Raw genomic sequence first — 14543 nt, forward strand, 5'->3', positions numbered from 1 at the left:
ATACTATTACTATTTTATATCTTTATTGAATCATATGTAGATGAGATTGGTGTATGTAAATGATTGGTAATTTAAACTAAAACATATGATTATATTCAAGCTCACCAACTCTGCAATATTTTTTCTAAATTACTAAGTGATTATTAAAAAATAAACTGTATTACAATGGATAATCTGTATCTGATTTATGTTTTTAATTTATTTATTCGAGCCTTTACGTTAATTTTTTTAAATATAGACATTTTTGAATAAAACACTAGATATTATACACAACGTATTCCAAACGTAAACTATGATTGAAATTTGTAAAGTTTCTAGAGTTTTGACGGGATAAAGGACTAATAGGTTAAAAATTTTAAATTTTGATAAATAAATAACGGTATAACTAAGTAACGAGTTTCCCGTGCATAAAGCATTAGGTAAACTTCGTGAAAGTAGCCGAGCCGTATCGAAATACCACTTGTTGCACTTTGCCAACAACTGAAGCTTGTTACAGGCCCCATACCCGCGTTTATGCACTTACGCCCCGCGTATGCATAATTAACTTGAAGTTTGAATAAACGATGTCTTTTGCGACACAGGTAACGTTTTAGGGACCTTCTACTTAACTCTAGTGATAATTAAATAATTATATTTGAACAAATAACCTCGTAATGTACACGAAAAGTTTTTTTGTTCTTTTGCTAATTCCCCTTTCGCACTTAGTTTCATTGAGTTAACATACCGTTGAAGTCGTTTAGCTTCAGGGCTCTCTTGCTTGTAGTGTATTATCGGAGCGATACATTATTTAGTATTTTAAGTTATAATAATCCTTGGAATATAATTAATCTACTACTGTTTTAAAAATATTGTAAGCAACAACAAAAACTATAACATTTATCTAAGTTTGTTGTGGGTTTTTCTTTTAGCGTTTAGGGAGCGTTTTGAAGTTTTAAGTTATAGGATGCCAACATAAAGGAGACCGTTCTGAAATTTTTCTCACTGTATATAAAAGTGGTTACAATTAATTATTTATATCCTATATATGGGTAATAATAGGAATAAATTAATATTTTACCAGATCGTCCACCAAGCTTTGGTTACTTGGGCGTCCGCTACATAGAGTGACCAAGTCCAAAGGCTGTTGTCTTTGACTGTCACTCGAAATGTTCAGATTCGAGGGACTCGAGGCATTCAGATTTAAGGATGCCAGAGAAGGACTGAACTAGTTTCCATCTGTTTTATTAATATTACTAACATTTTGAAAAGCATCGGCTCGGAATATGTGGCCAAACAAACTTCAGCGCTGTTTCTATTATATAACAGTGACGATTTTTTTCTCCCAGGAACAGGAACATCGCTAACATGAGTCATCACACGAACAAGAAGCGCCCATGCAAGAGGGCCGCCAGAAAAAAACCAAAAAAGAGGAAAACTTCAACGTCATAAGCTACAGAAGCAGCGCAAAACGACGGCAGCAGCTACGAGGATTGCTCCCCCTAACAGTATACGTAAAGACATGCCATATAACATCCAATTATATAAATAGTATAAGAAAAAATCAGAATAGTAGCTAGAGATCAAATCCGTGAGCCCTGTGACCATCGAAGCTGTAGCAATTCTACAAGGCTAAGAGAGTCGACATCCAACAAAAGTGACTTTTATTCCTCTCAGAAAATAGGCTCTAACATTTAATAGGTAGTTAAGACTGCCGCTTCTATTTAAGCAATACTTGCTTAGAAATTTTTGCTCTTAATATTAATTAAATAATTTCACATTATGCACATATTAAATATATATGTACAATGGATGAGGGTTTCATTTGTAATAAAAAGAAGTTTTATATACTCGTTATTAGAACTTATTGTCAGTTATTCATGTTAGTAAAACATTTTCAGAAAAATTTAACATATACTCTACGTTCTCAAAGAAAATTGTAAATGTATTAAAAACGTAGTGCTTTGTCAGAGATCCGTTGGAGTTCATTCATCAATAAAATACAAACACGTGATTTTTTATGACCTGTACATAACATTGATTGAGAAAAAACGAAATGTATTCGTTTATATGTCAGTCTTTGCAATAATCCAATGAAAATACTTGTCTAATAATTTTTGTTCTAATAAAGTTACATAATTGAAACACAATAATAAACAAAACATATTTTATAACACAATGTGTTTGTTAAAAAAGCGTAATAGCTATTCAATAAATGTAACAAATTGATTAGATTGGTGGTCTGGGATCAAGCTGGGGGTCAAGGGTTAAGTACCAGTAAACATCTTCATTTCTTTTTAATAACCAACGAAGGGGAAGGGTCGTACTGATTAGCTAGTACAGATTATATAAGTTGCCAGGAGTAATTTTTGTTAACCAGTATACTCGATGTGTTTCAATGAGAATTTTTTTAAACTTTCACACGGTTATTTGTTCTCATAAAGGGTTCGTGTATCGATATTTTTTTAAGTGATCAATTTTAAACTACAACTTTAACGATCAACGTACAACAATGTTAATAATTAAATATAAGAAATTATCACGAGCTACTAATCTCCGAAATATGGCTAGAAAACAACAGGAGTTATTACAATGTCCCACAATGTAAGCTTAATGTAAGTTACTTAGAGATGATGGGGGCATCGAATTGCCCCTAATAAAAATCAAATTTGACCGGCTCGTCTCTGTCCAATTCAGAAGTATTACAATAACGCTGTAACGTCCGAATCATATAGGGGACCCTAATAAACAAAAGTAAATTATATGAAACAAATATTAATAATAATCAAATATTACATTTATCATGCACGGTTCAGGGAAATTCTAAATTTCATTCCAAATATCCCAAAAAAAAAATGGTACAGAATATGAAATTATAAATAATGTATATCTGTCGTCATTGGGATAGCTTATTACTACTATATTAATTATAGCTGGGTATGTTAATAAACGTTCACGAAAACATTGCTTATTTTCGGTTGAAGTCGATGCTGTAAGCTCAGGGGTTTTTACAGCTTCAACGGAACAACTTAAAAATAAAACAAAAGCTTCGCACGTAGTAAATCGCTCTACCCGAGTAGAGCTGTGTAGTGTTAATGTTATGTATATGCGGCTTGGGACAGCAGCGTGGATCACAGGCGAGCCAAGGATCCAACCTTGGTTCGCCCACGCTGTTCTCTGTTAGGGAGCAGACGGCGGCCCCTTAAAAACGGGTGTTATACCAAAATATTGTTGATGCAAAATCAGACTCCGTAAAGGCGTTGAAAGATGAAGAAAATATATCTGATGTTAGTTCTTTCTTACTAGAGACTTAAGTCGATATTATCGCGACACTTACATCTATAGCTACAACGTATACGTGTTTAGTGGGTGAAGGTGAGTTACCATCCGAAGACGTATGTATCTGCGTCTTCTAAAAGGTGAGTTCACCGGTGTACACAATTAACAGGCGGATGTAAACTGCTATCTGTTGATGTGTTTGTACCTCAAAGTCAACCCTCAGCAATCATATTACTGACAGAGGGTAAATACAAATCGGCGTTCGAATTTGTGTTACTAATGATTAATTACGACAGTGGAATAAGGTCTCTTATCTCAGGCCTTATTAATCAGCTCACAGATGCTCAAAGAACATGGACAGGACTATGCCTGGAATTTCTTTACGACATCGAAAAAGGAACGGGAAGAACTGATATAGCCCATCGAATTGGTGAATTGGATTGGGGTGGGCAGACCTCTTGGGCCGACAGGGACTTTAAGGTTCTGGAGTGGAGAGTCCACGCACCTCCAATGACTAGATGGACAGATGACCTGGTTAAGATTGTAGGGAAATTGGATGCCGGCCTCTTCCAACCGGTTATATTAGAAATTCACAGGGAGTCTAGTGTCAGTGGACGACCTATAGCTGAAATGATGATGACGATGTACTACAATACGTTCGTGTTAAGAATACCGTCAATTATCAATGATCGCCGGCTTTGCCACGCCCCATAACCAATAAAATCGTACTTAATTATCTGTTGCATTCGAATGTAGTAGTATATCTTTAACTGGTCACCGTAAAAATACTTTTCTAATTAAAATTGTCCAGCGAATAATGATGACTTCGCTCTTAGCACGAATCGACTTGAACAAATTCTATACGAGATCACACGTGCACAGATAAATCAGAAATAAAATTGCCAATGATTGTACGTGCTATCAAGCGTGCTATCAAGAACTTAGAGTAAAATAATGAAAATAGTGAAATATATTTGTGGACATACATTTGTGATAAAATATAACGTTATATTAACCATTTAACACCTAGTTGGAAAGCTAGCTTCCTAGTCATGTTTACATTTATCGTTTGAGAACATTATCTTATTTCTTTTATTCGCACTTAGTGTATTTCTCTTTTCTACTTCCTAAGAATAAAATTTTCGAAAATAATTGATAAAAATAGTATAAATATATTATAATAATTAAAACATAAAATATCCAAAATTAAAGATGCTCTGAAAAGTAAAAACGCCAATGATCTTTTGGACACAGAGTAGAACAGTATTTAATAAGCCTAGTTGTCCTATATTGGAGGACAATAGAATAACATTGGCTCACCATTGACTGGTTAATGAATTCTATATTTATTATTATGGATCATTTGCATGTCGCGTGTTTATATTCTTGTTACTGATGTTCTTTTGGTCTATCTATATACTTGTTCATATTATTATTGATCTGAATTATTTAGAGTATCTATTTGTGTATGTCATAAGAAGAGTGCCTAATTTGATGCAAACTAGAATCTAATTTAAAAATAGGTTTCAAACGCACCTTGATCACAGAAAAACCCACAAATAATTATGATGGGGGTAAGGGGCTAAGATTATACTGGATCACATATGTTAAAGACAGAAAGAAGATCATTACGAGTTATTTGGTCTTAAGCCTTTCTTACGTGGTTATTTATACGCGGAAATTTCTTTATCAACTGAATATACTTGTTGATAAAAGTTGATTTTTGTCTAATACAAAGTACTAAAACGTAAATTTGACACGACAGCTATTCATATTATTATAGTCTGATAGCATTGAATCAGTCGAGCGAGTACAACATGTAGGCACCGAAATTTTCATCAAGGATAAAAGTAGACTGCGCATAGGAAATTGTTCTCGGGTCGGCTAACTCGATTGTCGCGCCCAATTTATGAGCCATCATTTCAAATGACAGCGATCAAGTTGAGTTTGTTTGTGTGCCAGTAAATCATTGTTGGCATTTACTTTTGCGTTATATCCGGTGTTGTTTCTATGAATATCAGTGGAGTTTTACCCGCGATTTGTTTATCCAACAATACTCTGAATTACATTCTTAAAGTTGCAATAGATTTAAAAAACATGAAGATTCAAAGAAACACGCTAAGCTGATTTCTCTAATAAACTTTGATAACTTTAAATTGAAGTATGCCTTTATAGTTTTGTGGACACTGTAAACAACCCAAAGTGTATTTTATGAATATATAATTATAAAAATAATTATAAAAAAAATAATTTCATATCTTAACAAATACAACAATATTAATAAGAAACGTATAACTTGATGTTAAAATCGTCTATGAAACCCTTTTACAGACAACGATTAAAGTCGTGTCAAATTAATTAGAGCCCCGCGGCAGAATCTCGACGGATCTTGCCGGCAAATACTAGGCGTTAGATGTCAATTATTACGCGAGATCAACTGGGGTCGGGGCTAATTTGTTTCATCTTCGACCCCGCTTAATAGGAAAGTGGACACCCGCATGAAATTTGGACAGTCACCTTCATTAATCGGGGCTCGGAGATACAGAATGAAACTGGGCTGATTAGTTTCAGGAAATTGTAATTGAGTGATAATTTGTAAAACATCATATTTAAATTAAAAGCATTCGATAACGAGTAATGTGGGCGCTTTTTAATCCTGATTAAAAATGTAAGATGTATTTATGTATCTGTAAATGCAAATACGAAAAGATTAAAAATATACTGCAAAGGAATTCCATTCGATGTAGCCTTTTGGATAGCGGCGATCGAAAACACGTTTGTTTTGCAGCGGTAATGTTTTGATGGTGCGTTCACGAGATTTTAAACGGTTTTGTCCGAAACGCGAACGCATCAACAAACATTGCGACAATGGAGTCTTCTTAGAAACGCTTGTGACGCGAGAGTCGTTGTTCAAATGTGGAACAATGCCTGTAAAACAATTGGGCGTGTTGTTGCAAGTTAACAATGTGTTAGATTGTGCAGTTAGGACGTAAGCAACGGAGCTTTTACGCAAATCGTTGTTATATAATCTGTGAACTACACTACATTGTTGTAAATGATATCGATTTAACATTAATCTGACGTCGGTAAAAATATTTTCAAGTGTAAATGATAATAAATTTTTAGATCAACAATAACTAAAAGTAGAACATGTAAGTAATGGTAACAATTAAATGATTTGAACAGTAGCGCTGTAACCGTAGGAGTGAGTTGGATAGCCGCAAGCGATTTGACCTCAGGCCCGTCAATTAAAACGTTACGGACTGGAGTGACGCGTCCTCTGGTCCCTGATCTGTGTCAAATGTATCATTCATCTCATTGTGCTTCTGACAGTCACAGTTAAGCTGGCTTCACTGATTATTTACCGTGTCCACGAGCACATCGTTCCAGTGTCCTCTAATTTAATGTAATAAATTACATTACAACATGTATTAATTTGTGACGTCTGAATAATGTTTCCATAAATACTTTATCTAGAAGTACGTTTCATTGTTGCGTTTTTTAAAAAGTATGCCATCACAATGAAGGCGTCGATGTCACCTTGTTAACAGATAAGTAATACGCGATACAGAAAACCAATACGCAGCGACTCAACCGCACAGTCAATGAATTATCCACTCCTAAAATAGAGGCGCGTAATAACCGACTCGTACAGCAACGCGATACTTATTGCTTTGTACGGGCCTGGTAAAGTGGGCGAGTTGTTATAACGAATTCCATAGAGCAAGGGAAAAAAACTGAAGTATGAATATAACGCTTTTTATAACAGCTATCTAAAAATACTTGAATTAGAAAAACCGCGTTCTTAGATCTAATATGCACGCACGTTATTACATATTAGGGTATACGGATAGCTGGCGGTGGCCCCATTTTGTTTATACAGCGAGTGAAATCAACATATTAATGAGTGTAAGGATTACGACACACCAATGTAAACTTAGGAGGCAATTAACGTGCCGATAAAATGTTAAATTTGCGAACGTTAGTGTATCGTCTGCTGGTAATTTATTTTGAAATTCTGAGCATTTGCCGATGTTTAAATATGGATTTACTAAGAAAATTAAATTTAAAAAAGGATATCATGATTTGCGAAAAATGAAATTCAAAATGGCGATGTTAGAAGATGCTTTACGAATGTGTTGCGTGAGGCTGGGATGAGCTATGACGAATTTAAGCAATTTGAATACCGTGTACAGCGTTACCGAAAGATGTGTTTGTTGCGTTGGGGTGTGTGTTCGCCTAGGGTCCGGGTGGGTGTTTTGTGATGCTGGAGATAGTTGCAGTAAGGCGTGCCACACATGCGGCGTGATCGAAGCGCGGGGCGGGCTTGCCGGCGATTGGCGAACGCCTCCCAACGCCTACGCACATGCGCCGCGCCGCCCGCGAGAAAAATCAACGCGCGGAAAACTCCTAACGTTTCTCAGCCCCGCGTTCGGTTTCCAATGTTTATTTTCAGATGTGGGCGGGAAGGCAACCGCCTTTACGACGGCACCGCCGAATATTCGATTTTCGTATAAAAATATCGCAAAGAAAATGAATTGACGTTTATAAACATAAACACGTGAACTACCTATAGACTATAACAATGGAAATTTGGAAGACGAACAATTAAAGGCATGTTCCAGACTCTTTGTTAGGATAAATAAATATCAACGTTATAATGAACGACATTAGACATTCAAATGAATACGTTTTCAGTACTTTTGTATGTTAATTTAGCTGGTAAGGTTAAGTTCAGGGTCGCATTCGCTTTATGTAACAATTTAGTTTGAGAACAAAGCGATCCCTTGACTTAATTTGATTTGCGATACGCGGACACGGCGGTATTGGCCCTGTGACGCGTCTTCGTTATTACTCCTTATATTTAACATGAAAAAGAGCCCTGAAAACAAGCTTTATGCAGGAATGAATCAAGAAAATGTTCTAAATTTACCGATCTTTACCTTCATCAATAACTTTCTATATTAATTTGTGTACAAATAATTTATGATTTTTCGGTTGAAGGTTTTAATATCAACAATTGTTTGGTGAACGTGGGTGTTTTTTATTCACAGTTGGCCAATTCATCGCTCAAGACGGACCGGTTCATACTGGCCATTAAGAACGTGTTAAGATAAAAATATTAGACGACAAAACATATCAAATTAGAGAATTTATTATATCAAAGTGTTAAGTATATTTGTATATATGAGGTTACTTGTATTAAAGTTAAATTAATTCTAATCGCTTGCTGGCCATATGATTTTCTTTTAATTGTTGCGTTTCTTATTTATTAAAATTAATTAATATCGTGGTAGTAATTAATATATACATTGTTAGAATCAATGAGATTTAATTTCGAATTTCCTGTGATTACAATTTTTATGGAGATATGACCTTATATGTAACTATGTACAGGAGTTTTATGATTAAAAAAAAGAATTACGGGAATTTTAAATTAAGAATTTACATGTCCAATGTTCAGCTTGACGTGTCTTTGTTGGAGGCAGTGAGTCAGCTTGCATGGTTCGCTGGCTGCGAAAATTTGACATTTTACTTCGTGCCATTCGGTGTTAGAGCCAAAAATCGAATTTCAAAGAGTTTAGTTCTTTCCTTAACTTTGATTAATTTTTCGACAAAAATAAATGACATCGGAAACAATGTTGAAACCACTTCTTTTTAAGAGATATGTATTATCCATTGTCTTATTAATATTTTGTTTCAAAAATAATGAGATATGTCAGTGAAAAATTGTATAGAATCGAAAATTCCAACAAATGAGGTTTGTAAGATGGCGGCCGAAATAAACAGCCAACATCTGTATTAGCTGAGACCGCGTTTATCCTGGAGTCACGCTATAGCTTTGGGACACTAACTGCTTTAGCACATTCATTGTTATCAAAGATATAATTTTTACGATTTAACATTTATCTGTACACAGCATCTAGTATACAATATTCTTAAGAGAGTTGTAAATCGATTACAAATTATGTCGAATAACATTGATGCTAACATGACGGTACTGACAGTTAAAAAAAAGGACCTATAAAAGAGTTATATTCCAATTACTTCAAAACATTTTCGAAACATGCACATTTATAAAATAAATTGTATGATTGACGAAATTAAACGTTAAAGTTAACCTTATTAAGGCATTGCTACTACAATGGTTGAAGACTACGGTTGCAAAAAGATGTGTATTATACAGGATGATTGGTTATAGGTTAGGTTAAGTTAGCTTTAAAGCGGTGAATATAAAGTTTATTTACGGTCCGTAAAAAAAAAAGTTTGAAACTATGAAGTTTTTACTACATATTTACAATCATCCTGTATAACATCACCAGTGAATACAACACGGTAAAGAAATATAAATTTAAAGAATCTGGCATAACACTTGTTACACCGAATCTCACACAGGCGTGGTGATTTTAAGTTTATACCTTCTTTGTACAATTGCATCCCGACAGTGGAAATATTTCAAGACTAAGAATGATGGTAATAAAAAATGGTTCATAAATAACAATTACGGAACATAAAGTAACAAAGTAAAAACCCAAGCTCAATCGCTTTAAAGGTAGGTACCCTAAATGGGGTCTGGTGTTCTTATCTATATGCTATTGTTTAACGCGCTTTTTTCATTCCCACGCTCGTCGGGCAACGAGCAGCGCCTGATAACGTGTACCTGTCGCCGACGCCGATCCGACTGCTTCTCAAATTTAAAAAAAATTCACTATGTAGAAAATTTTGTTTGTTTTCGTGCTCGGCCATCACAACTTATTAATTCAAATTTAGAGATGTCAATGTCACGAAAACATTATGAATATTTATTGCTCTTTTTAGATTATTAAAATCATTGAATTTCAATCTGTTTTTAGTTCTTCTGATTTTAATTAAAAAGTAAACATCACTTAACAATTTAAAAAGTTTATGTGTAATAAAGAAATTATAGGTGTTTCCGTAAATATAAACCAAGTCACTGCTTCTACTCGACTGTTAGCGAAGGACGCGAAGTAAGTAATAATATTACGAGTATAAACGTTTGAAGTTATATAGAACAATTTCGTATGCATCTCATGAAGATAGAAAACGCATACTTGAATTTAAATATTTAAATGGAACGGCATGAAACAAAGAGAAGCCTGGAATCAAGTGCAAAATTGATCGGCAGCCCACGCGTGTTGGGACAGATATAATGTAATAGGTACATGAGCCCGAATCCATTATTCAATGAGGTGAAGCAATTACCCATTTAATGTAATTCGGGGCATTGTTAGTGCGTTCGTAATTCCAGCTCGAGTTGTACGTTCCCGGGATCACTCACTCAAGCAGCACCAATTCTTGGTCTAGATATCACAAGCACTGCGCGAGTGTAGTTCGTGTCGGTCATTCGGGCCCGAGTGCGAGTGCGTTCAGGATGCGACGGGCGCCCGTGCGCGACAGCGGTCCGTGCGCGACTACGCTCTCAATGGGCCGACGGAGGGGCGAAGCTCCACCGTCGCACTCCCAGCGAGCTTACGAAAATCACCAATTGCAATTGTCCCCTGATTAATCGCGTCGTCACCGACACTTGCAACTTCAATGCACTGTGCGAATGTAAGATAGATAAGCCACAGATTTTGGCCAGCCCGAGGAGTGCGGCCCTTTTTTGAGAGCTTCCGCGGATGAACTACTCGTCCGGTGTCACCTGCTCGCACGCGGGAGGACGCTGCGTGTTAGAAGGAGATGAATTGATCGGCCAGAACGCAGACCGGATGGCGGTCTCGGTTATGAATGAATGCGCTGTCTCGCTCTAGCAAACGATTCTTGCATAACCGGATCTCATTCGCACACCTTGTCGCCATAGAGGAAGTGAAAGGGACGGGAGGCAACGTAGTAAATATTGCGTTCGCGGAGTATTTCTATGGGCTTTCAGTTTTTGTGTCAACATAAAGGATAACCGTCCATTTTCATTCATAGATCCGGCATTCGATTTGGACGCCCTTGGCCATAAAATCTTACGCTCTTAACACATAAGTAGGTTTATGAATATTTTCGTATATTTCTCGGTGAATAAATACGGTTTACAGGGTCGAAAGTTGAATTGTCAAGTGAAGACATGAATAAATCAAAATAGCGAAACTAATGTAACAAAGGAATAATTTAACACAATTGTTATTAAATTATCACGACCAGCGAAAAATTAAATAAAAGACAAAATCAAAATACAAACAACTAAGTTTACTGCAACGTAAAGTAGTTTTCACAACAATTTGCTTGAGTAAATGAGTGTTAAGATACTAATTATTTTTAAAAAATGCTTTATAAACGGTGTTTATAAGTTAATATTAAAAATGTGGCGGTGCATTTAGGGTGCGGTCACACGTGACGGGCCGCCGTAGGGCAGGGACGCATTGTTTGCGGCTCGCGTCTTAGGGCGCGGCGACAAGCGGCCCGTGTCAGTGCTTAGCGAACTCCTCTGTTCCGATAGCACGTGCACGGTTTCTTTGTGCGCCGTGACAACGTATTGGCAGCTAACAGCTAGGAAATCACGATTTTTTTTAACTAAATAAAAAACTTTTTTCCTCTAATACTACTTCTTCGTTATCATTTCAGGACTAGGACGTTCACAGACATGCTGTTCTATAAGGGAAACCCCTTATAGATTGACAACAGGAGCGGTTGGAAACAGCATGTTTCCAGCATCATCTGATAGCAAGATCGTCTGTTCACTTTGTAGGTGGATGTCTTTTACGTTTGTCGATCCGTGGACTTCAATCCAGAACCTGGGGTATACCCTGGCGGCTCTTTGTTCTGTGCGATATGTAGTTTATTCATTTCCACTTCAACGGATCAATTGGCTGGGCTTTATCGGTTACTTACGTTCATCTAAGGATTCTACGGTTCGTTTATGTTGTGTTTGAAGCGGTATATGGCCCGAAAGACGCTTCACATTAACTTCTTTGTGGTACTAAGGTCGAAGGAAGCCTCGGCTCGGGAAATTGCTTCAGTTTTTTTTTACGGACACAGAGCGATTGGGCGTAAAGGTCACTGGCAACTAAAAGCTTTTTAATTATTCACGTCGAATGTTCATGACTAAGACAGTTTAATGGGAAATTATTTTCACAAATTGCACTTCAGTTTCATTTTAGCTACAAAGATAATTCGTTAGTAAAATTACCAGGCGTCGTAAATTAAAAATGGATGCAGATGAAAGTGAAAATATTCGAGTTGCTGGAAGTGCTTCAGAACTCAGTCATAAAATATGAAATTTGTTTTGATTTTGAAACGCTCCCGAAATATCTACATTTAACACAAAGATTATGTAATGTTTTAAGAGAATGTCAATTTAATATTCTTAATATTATTTAAATACTTTTATTAAAATCCGTCGGCATAATTAAAATATTATTCTTAATTCTAAACTTCCAATCTTTACGACAATTATGAGCTAGCAAATTCTATTTAATTCATTGTTTCAATCTATAAATAGTATAATCATGATTTACATTTGTTTTTAATTTTTTTTGGAGAATGTGTCAGAGAACAACAAGTCCAAGTTCATCAATGCTAACACATATGTATTGTATAACTTCATCATTTTCATGTGTACTAGAAGTCCATTCTGACCAGGATTGGGGTGGTTTTTTCTGATTATAAATAGTGAAATCAGATGACGTAGTGGTATATCGGCCACATAAGCGTTCAAAATAATATAAAAATGAGAAACTATACAGAACTTATTTAATTTCAACTTATTTCATATATCTAGGTCATCAATATTCAAAAGATTGCAATGATATTCAATAGGCGCAAAATTGCAAGTGACATTGAAGTTAAAGTTTTTGAGGAGCTTCGTTTCGGGCTGAACAATCAATTTACGTGTCAGAATAAAAAAAAGAGTTGCGTCGCATCGTTGCCCAATATCGCGACGTGCTTTCAAAAGTTTTTGTTTAAACAAATGAAGAGCAACGCAACAATTGACTTTCGCTAAGACAAACAGAGGATGTCGCCGCCATTGTCGTTGATGACTGAATACCCCGATAGTTTCAACACAACATTGTTTCACTGTTTTCCTAAAATTACACGTTTAGAATAAACATTAGCCATATAAGTATTCCAGCGGTGCCCTCTCTATCCGCGCTTTATTTGCTTTTGAATAATCTGAGAAGCGTCGAGAAACAAGCGATGGAGTCGAAAGGATACACAATGAACAAAGAGTAAATCTGAGCGAGACTCTTCCACAAATCAATGAGATCTTGTCGAACGATGTAACCTCCGCGCCAGGTGCTATGCGGGAAGTGCCCCTCTTCCCTCCACCCGACCCTCCTCCCTTGCACCCTCTATTACTCACACTTCGACACGGAGGATGTACAAACATACACAGCGGCTGTATTGTACACGGTGACGTAAAGCGAGTGCCGTTGTGTGCGTTTTGTAATTTATTAATGGCGTGCATTTGCGTTTGCGCTGCTCGTTGCGTATGAAAAATGGCACAAATAAATATAAATTTGAGTGGACGCTAATTCTGAATTAACGCTATTAATAAGCTACCATCGCCTGAAGAAAAGTATACGTCAGGAAAGCTCTTTTGCTTTAAAAGTAGTGCTGACTAATAAATGCAAACAACGTGATAAACACTTAAGGAGGTTATGATTGAAAAAATCATTAATATTGAACATTTAGATAATTTCACATTTTACTTAAACACTACAACATATGGTTTTCATTATTAATAGATACGAATTATGGCAAAAAACGAATTATTTTGATTAAAAACAAAAAATGTTAGTATGTAGGCGAGAAAAATACATCAGCCAGTAGAAGCAACCCGACTAGGTGGACCGATGACAAAGTCATCGTAGACAGCTACCTTAGGGACTATCGACTAAAAAGAAGGAAACATGTTGTCATAAAAAAGGTGTACAGATATTCTTCTACCCTTGCAGATGCAGATGGACATTTAAGCTGGACTTCTTCTGTTTAAAAGCACACGATTTAAAAAAAATCTGAAGAAAACCTTTGTAATACTTGATGAGCTATAATATAAAATGGCATTGGGACAACATATTGTTATTAATAGAAATGATAAAGCTTGTTCAGAATTTATATTGAACTAAAAAATTTAAATTTAGCACGCGACAAGTACATATCTTTAAAGTTATATTTTTAAACCTTATCAACAGAAGCGGTGGTCAGTTGTGGAATGCGTCAAAATATCCGTAGCCCAGCGTTGAATATGATTGTTAATGACATCTTACAAAGAACATTAACACCAGGTAGCGAAAGCCTACACAATGAGTCCTTCCGGTATCTCATCCTGACGTAATCCG

General features: G+C 36.0%; 1 protein-coding gene across 4 annotated transcripts in view; it reads right to left on the reverse strand.

The window, feature by feature from the left end:
- The window catches only part of pnt (pointed), a 177420-nt gene that overhangs the window by 68029 nt on the left and 94848 nt on the right, over window positions 1–14543 (reverse strand). Inside the window, exon 1 of one of the 4 annotated variants that reach the window (XM_068763075.1) lies at window positions 10556–10675. The exons of 2 other annotated variants lie outside the window; for them this stretch is intronic. The gene's annotated coding sequence lies outside the window, so the exon portion shown is untranslated. Of the gene's footprint in view, window positions 1–10479; window positions 10676–14543 lie in introns of those variants that run through there. One more of the 4 variants, XM_068763073.1, reaches the window with a different exon arrangement.

The sequence above is a fragment of the Battus philenor genome, unplaced genomic scaffold (assembly GCF_028537555.1).
Source record: "Battus philenor isolate CCGP_79_NKW_IND1 unplaced genomic scaffold, ilBatPhil1.0.hap1 SCAF_17, whole genome shotgun sequence".
Lineage (NCBI taxonomy): Eukaryota > Metazoa > Arthropoda > Insecta > Lepidoptera > Papilionidae > Battus > Battus philenor.